Source organism: Lissotriton vulgaris, chromosome 7 (genome assembly GCF_964263255.1).
Source record: "Lissotriton vulgaris chromosome 7, aLisVul1.2, whole genome shotgun sequence".
Classification (NCBI taxonomy): domain Eukaryota; kingdom Metazoa; phylum Chordata; class Amphibia; order Caudata; family Salamandridae; genus Lissotriton; species Lissotriton vulgaris.
The window spans coordinates 705,993,324-705,999,408 of record NC_141695.1 but is presented as its reverse complement, the minus strand read 5'-3'; the positions used below and the strand labels follow the sequence as shown (position 1 = coordinate 705,999,408).

Here is a 6,085-nt window from a genome sequence, read left to right as displayed (position 1 = left end):
CTGCTTGCAGAGGCTTCCTGCAGACAGGAAATTACCATATTTCGCGCCTCCTAACGATGTACTGTGTGTGCGCGCTCCACACACACCACTGCGCGCTCGGGGGAACAGCTTCCGCGCACCTTAGGGGGAACATTGCTAGCATGTGAACCTGCTCAGGGGTGGCTCAAGACATCACGGGGTGCAGGCGCAGCTGGAAGGAACGAGTACTTACATCTGATGAGGGATGAGGTCGGCACGGAGGACATTCAAATCAGCGGCGGAGATCCGTGTCCATATCGGACATTAGATCATCCTAAAGCCAGTGTTAGCTTTCATTTCAAAATTTCATAACACCATCTCTGACTTCCTCCATGGCTCTTCGACATAAAGTATCGTGGCTCCATAGCGGCAATGTCAGCCCCTTGCCCACAACTAAGATCGCTTCCATTTTAACCCATTTGCCCGTACCTAAAATGACAGAGCCTGGCCCCGCCTCCCAATCATTTCTACCGTTGCTGTCTGAGTACAATCAGCCAGAGTTATCTCGCCATGGCGGAAGCGGCCGGATCCCTGGGGATGGATTTCCCTCCGCCACCGGCCGGGATCGAATGTTCCGCCCAACTGATGAGGGACTCTATGGCTCGGCACGGGGCCGAGGGCAGGCGGGTGGTACTGGTGACCTCCGGCGGTACCAAAGTGCCCCTGGAGTCCCGCACTGTCAGATTCTTGGATAACTTCAGCAGCGGCTGGCGAGGCGCTGTGTCTGCAGAGAGTTTCTTGGAAGCCGGTTATGCCGTGATTTTTCTGCACCGCCAGCGCTACATTAGCCCCTACAGCCGGTGCTTCGCGGCGCTCAGCTGGCTGGATGCGCTGCGGGTGGTGCCGGGGGACGATTGCTGCAGCAGGGTGGAGGCCGAGCAGAGCCTGCTGCCGGGGATCGTGCCGGTCCTGGAGCGCTACCAGCAGGTGCGGCAGGAGGGCACTATGCTGGCCGTGGACTTCGGCACTCTGTCCGACTACCTGCACTTGCTGCGGGCCGCAGCCGAGGCGCTCAACCCCCTTGGTAACTACGTGCGCTGAATGCCATGTTACACAGTTAGTCTGTTACTGACCCATTCACAATACCACCCGCCTCAGGACACTAAATAACCACCAGCCCTGTGCCAGTCTAGGGGTCCCACTTTTCTGTAAAAGAAAAAAAAAAGTACCGGCAGTTTGTTTACGTTTTCCAATTCAGGAACAGCCATGAGTTGGTATGTGAAAAATAATTTGTGTAACAATGTCAGGGTTGTTTTGTAACATTGCAGTTGTCAGTTACCGTTAATTCAACATCATAACTCACGGTACAGTCCTCAACAGCGGGAGGGGGGGGCGGACACGGACAGTGGGAGGCAAGTCTGGAACAGAGCAACAGGTCGTTTCGCGATTCGGGGGTGTGTTTGCGTGCTCTCCCCTTCCCATTGGCTGGAAGGTAAAATTCCAGCCAATGGGAAGAGGAGAGGGCGTGACTTAAAAAAAGACACAGAAAGGCCCCCGAATCGCGTCAAGGCGGGCCCTGAACTCAGTGACGCTCCTCTCCTCCAATGGCTGGCCAGCATTTACGAGGCCAGCCAATCGAGAAGAGGGGCGTGTTCAGGCCCCCATACTAGTAACAAAAGATTTCGGCTCCGCCCACCCACTGCTTAAGCAGTGGGACGGTAGCCGAAACCTAAAAAAAATGCAATGATAATAAATAAGTTAGTAGAAGCAATAACATTTTTATACATGCATAAATGGAAATAGTAATACTATATGAGACAGATATCCAATCAGTAACAGGCAAAACAATTTGAAAGCATTCTATTTAGTCATTGGATAATTGTATCAATGTGTTACTGTTTGACAAATGACAATAAAATCAACTTCACCATGAAACAGAATATTGTGACCGACTGGGAGTTAAAAGTATGAGTCTAGCATTTATAAATCCACTTAACAAGAGAATCCACATGCTTCAGTATACAGAGAACTGTGAAGATGATTCAACAGGGCAGTTTAATTCCCTAACTCTGTGCTCAGTAAAAAACAAGTCATAATCTGAACATGTGTAAAGTATGCACACTTCACAAAGTACTTTGTACAGATATGGAAGTGTATCCTGTGTGTGCGCAATGTTTGCTACTCTTAGATTCACTATGCAAACATAATTCTAAGCCTAGATGGCTAATATGCAGCTAAACGCTTCAACTTGTTCTTCAAAACCTTTCAATGGTAGTACTACTCAAACCCACCACAACCATTTGTGCTCAAGCTCTCCCTAAAACCAGAAATTCAGCTAACAATAATTTCAATAACTGCTTTAGTATTTTAACTGGTATTTGAGGCAAGGTTACTGGCCACTAATTTAGCAGGGCATGTGCCACTCTTTAGCAATATCAATGCAATATTTACTCTTCTCCTTTCTAGTGAAGTTCACAATGTCCTCAGCAACTGCATAGGGGTAGGTAAAAAAAAATGTGTAAAGCACAACGTACATTGGTTATGGCTATGAATGTTCACATTGTATCATCTCTCCCTGCCTTTGACCATTTTTGCTGATGAACATTTTTCTGAAATGCCTATCTAATTGAGACATTTGGGGGCATTTTATGTAATTGAAACGTAGTGTAGAGCAGCAAGTGCTGCAATGTGTTACAGGGAAAGGGCAGGAATGCCCCCTGTTTATTACAATACGGCATATTTTTGTCCTTTCCATGTGCTGGAGCTTAATGGGCTACCTAGCTCCAACACAGGCATCCTTGCACTGTGGTGCAAGGGTGCCTGTGTTGCATGCAGGATTGCTTTTGTGCAGAAATGAGCACCTTAATGCACAAAAACAATCATGAGAGGCATATACCTCTTTCTATGTGTGCTGCAGAATGTAGTACACTTAGCAAGAGGAAGTAAAGAGGAGAACTAAAGATAATTCTCCTTGTTACGTCTCTCCTGAGAAGGTGTTTCTTTTTTACGCATTCCCAGGTCTACCTGTAATGGAACACCTTCCCAGGGCAGAGTAAAGCAATGCAGCATTACTCCTGATTTATCAAACTATGCAGGGCCTCACAAAGTGCCTGTGTGGCTTAAATAAATCGCATTTTAGGGTTTGCGTAGCACATGCAACACGAACCCTTGATAAATAGAGCCCTTTGTTTATGTGCACTGATGTTCTTATATTTATGGTTTCATTAGTTAGGAATTTAAAGAAAAGCGAGGCATCACCTAAATCAAATATGATTGCAGGTATTGGAGAACCATAGTGAGACGATTAATTGAAGGTAATTGGGGATAAGTTGCCTCTGCAAAAGGAAATTTTGTGCATCACATTTATTGGAACTGTGGTCCCTGGGGGCTGGAATGAACAAATAGATTCTACAAGTTATTTTTATTGAGTTTTTAAAATATTACACAGACAATTCCAATTAGTAGGAATTCTGCATGCTTGTAAATCAAAAACTACAAGAACTGAGAAGCATCAGGCTTATATTAGTGAAAAGTATGAGCCGATGATTATAGTAAATGAAGACTAGGATTATGTATACATGATGCTGATGTTCCATAATGAAGATAAAATCGAAGAGGATTCAATTACTGGTGGTTCCATGTAAACGCTATTCCATTCTATTTGATGGTAAATAAGGGCAAGGTGCAGGATAGCACTTGAACAAGGTGCCCAGGATTACAGGGTCATGCAGCATTTATACTGCGCATTTCTGTATCTGGACTGGAAATTCTGTAGGGGGCGCATAGGGATTATAAAGAACAACAGGAGGTTTAGGGGCAATGCAATGATGGTATCTGCGCAGGATCTCTCAGTTCTGGGGATAAGGATTTTTGGCATGGCACTGGGAGGTACTTATAAGAGGAGAGGGTGGTTTTCAGGTGGGAACCAGCATGCTGTGAAAGAAATCCCTTAGTTTGTGGAATGAGACTTAGAGAGTGATTGTTGAATATAATGAAATGCTTGGGGCAAGTGCTAGAGTGAAAGAGAGTAAGGGTTATTTGTTTATAAAGCATGAAAAGCAAGAACATTTAGGGACAGATGTAGGTGGCCCAATACCGGTCTGTAACGGCCGAAATTACCAAATTTCAGCCGTTACCGACCGGTATTGGGCTTTTTAGATGTAGGTGGCATTTTTGTAGGATTCAGTATTTTACCGAATTCTTAACATACTGATTCGGTAAATTACTGAATCCAGGATGTAGGGAGCACTCAAGTTAGTGCATTCCTCAGTTAAGGATTCGTTATTTACCACCAACTACAAGTTGGTGGTGAATAATGAAAACCTTTGAAAAAACATTTTCACATCATAGATAACAAGTCTATACAAAGCACCTGAGTCAGAGTGCTTTACAACAGTAAGGACCAGATGTAGGTAAATACTATTTACCGATTCTTAAATACTGAATTTTACAGATTTGGTATTTAAGAATAGGTAAATAGCATGTAGGTAATTTTTTGGTAAATTTTACAGAATCGGTAAAACTCAGTATTTACCGATTCGGTATTTACAGAATCGGTAATTCCCATTTATTCCTATGGGCCTGGAGGCCCATAGGAATGAACGGGAATTACCAAATCGGCAAATACCGATTCTGTAAATGGGTAACACATACAAGGGTGGCAGGGTGGCAGGGTGTCACATTGACACCCTGTTGCACCCCTGAATAGTGCATTGGTGCACATGTGGCTAAGGGCATGTATGTGTGCCACATGTGCACCCATGCACTATTCAGGGGTGCAACAGGCTGTCAAGGTGACACCCTGCCACCCTTGTATGTGTTCCCCATTTACAGAATCGGCATTTACCGATTCAGTAATTCCCATTCATTGGGAATTACCGATTCGGTAAATACCGAATCGGTAAATACTGAATTTTACAGATTTGGTAAAATTTACCGAAAAATGACCTACATACTATTTACTTATTCTTAAGTACCGAATCAGTAAAATTCGGTATTTAAGAATCGGTAAATCACATAAACTCTTCTCTCAAGCTATCTCTCAACATAAGCTCACTGATGCCTGGCGTTTATGTAATCCAGAGCTGCAGGAATTCACTTTTTACTCTCCTTGTCATCATTCTCAATCCCGGATTGACTACATTTTTGTTACTCACAACATTGCCCAAACCCTTACTCATGCAGAGATTGGCCCGATTCTACTTTCAGACCATGCCCTCACTTTAGTTCAACTTGACATTCTCCCTAAATCAGTTGGACCGAAGCGATGGCGCTTTAATAATTCCCTTCTCTTGGATCCCAAGTTCACTGCATCCTTTACTGAATTTTCAGATGAATTTTTTTTACTTAATGACACTCCCTCCATTCCTAAGCACACCATCTGGGATGCCTTCAAGGCCGCAGCAAGGGATTTTATAATTGGCTTTGTGGCGAAAAAACAGAGAGCTGCTCGTAGTTTTACAGCTGCTCTCCTTCTTGACATTAAGAAATTGGAGCATTCTTATTTTACTTCCCGTTCGCAGGACAGTTTAACAGCCCTGAATAATGCCAAAATGAAATTTAACAAAAAGTCCACGGATGATGCGTCTTTATATTTATTGAAATCGAGTGCAAAGTTTTATGGGGGTAAAAATAAGGCTGGGAAGATTCTTGCTAATTATTTGAAAGTAAAGCATAACAAATTAAATATTGAATCAATCTATGACACACACTCTGTTCTCAAACATGAAGATACAGATATTCTTGCTGAATTTTCTGCCTTTTACAAAACCTTATACTCTTCCGAAACCCAACCCTCCTCTCAATCCTTAGACCGCTTTTTCTCCAACATCCAAAAGCCAGCTCATTTCCCGCTTGACCTCTCTCATTTAGAGCTTAATATCTCTCAACAAGAGTTACTCACAGCACTTCAGAATCTCCAAAAAGATAAAGTTCCTGGGCCGGATGGCTTTACTGTTGAATTTTTCCATCACTTTTCAAAACTTCTCATCCCTAAACTACACTCCCTCATTGACGCTTTCCTTACCTTGTGATCTTCCTCAGGTTCTTTCTCTGATGCACACATCTGCCTCATACACAAGGAGGGGAAAGATGTTCAACACTGTAAGAATTATAGGCCAATCTCCTT

At 43.6% G+C, this 6,085-nt stretch overlaps 1 pseudogene; it reads left to right on the top strand.

The window, feature by feature from the left end:
• The first annotated feature begins 528 nt into the window (after positions 1-528).
• Positions 529-1,059, top strand: LOC147702300 (phosphopantothenate--cysteine ligase pseudogene; annotated as a pseudogene).
• Positions 1,060-6,085: the final 5,026 nt, after the last annotated feature.